Consider the following 935-nt stretch of genomic DNA (forward strand, 5'->3'; position numbering starts at 1 on the left):
TTTGCTTTCTCTCTAAACAACACCCCTCCCTCCCCAACCTCCCCCGCCGTCATAGCCCCAACCTACTTATATGCAACGATGTATATTTAAGGGATAGATTTTCTCTCTTTTTCTCAAATGTATATGCTTACCTTATTTCTGTTGCCATACTCTTCGTTCTATTGCTCATCATAATTTCAATTTGCTAAATTTAGACCTTCATTTTCATGCTCCTTTTTAATGCCATTTTTTCTCCTTCTTGTTCACACTTTTTGATTCATTCTTAGTACACCTTTCATGTTTAAGTTGCCCGAAATGTGTGCATTTGATTAATTTTTTTCAAAGTCTCCTATTGATTTTCATACGAAGCAAAACGGTGTAAAAGTGAAAATTGTTGTTGAGTAGTTGTTCTTGAATTGGTAATTAAGGAAGTTAGTCTGAAAAAGGAGCTATAAAGGCGCGTCGGCTGTTGTATAAGATAATGAAGAATTTTTTACAGGGTTTCAAAGCCTGTGTGTTTTTTAAAAAAAAACCGTTTTAACTAATTGAAAAGCTTTTAATTAACGCATGGTGAAGCTGCGCAGATCGTTATGGTTGACAACTGCTAAGTAACTGGACATATTTAACTGAAACGCAATTTTTAGTTGCATTGTTTGATAGCAAAAGTTTCAAAAAAAGAGAGAAAAAATTGATGATCAGATTCTCAAAAAGTATACTCTTGATTAATAATAATAATGTCTATAGATCACAGATGACACAAATGTGTGTTGTTTTGATTAATGATGGTCTGATTTTAAATTTATATATATATATATATATATATATATATATATAAATTTAAAATCAGACCATCATTAATCAAAACAACACACATTTGTGTCATCTGTGATCTATAGACATTATTATTATTAATCAAGAGTATACTTTTTGAGAATCTGATCATCAATTTTTTCTCT

The sequence above is a fragment of the Convolutriloba macropyga genome, chromosome 1 (genome assembly GCF_964194025.1).
Source record: "Convolutriloba macropyga chromosome 1, txConMacr16.3, whole genome shotgun sequence".
Classification (NCBI taxonomy): domain Eukaryota; kingdom Metazoa; phylum Xenacoelomorpha; order Acoela; family Convolutidae; genus Convolutriloba; species Convolutriloba macropyga.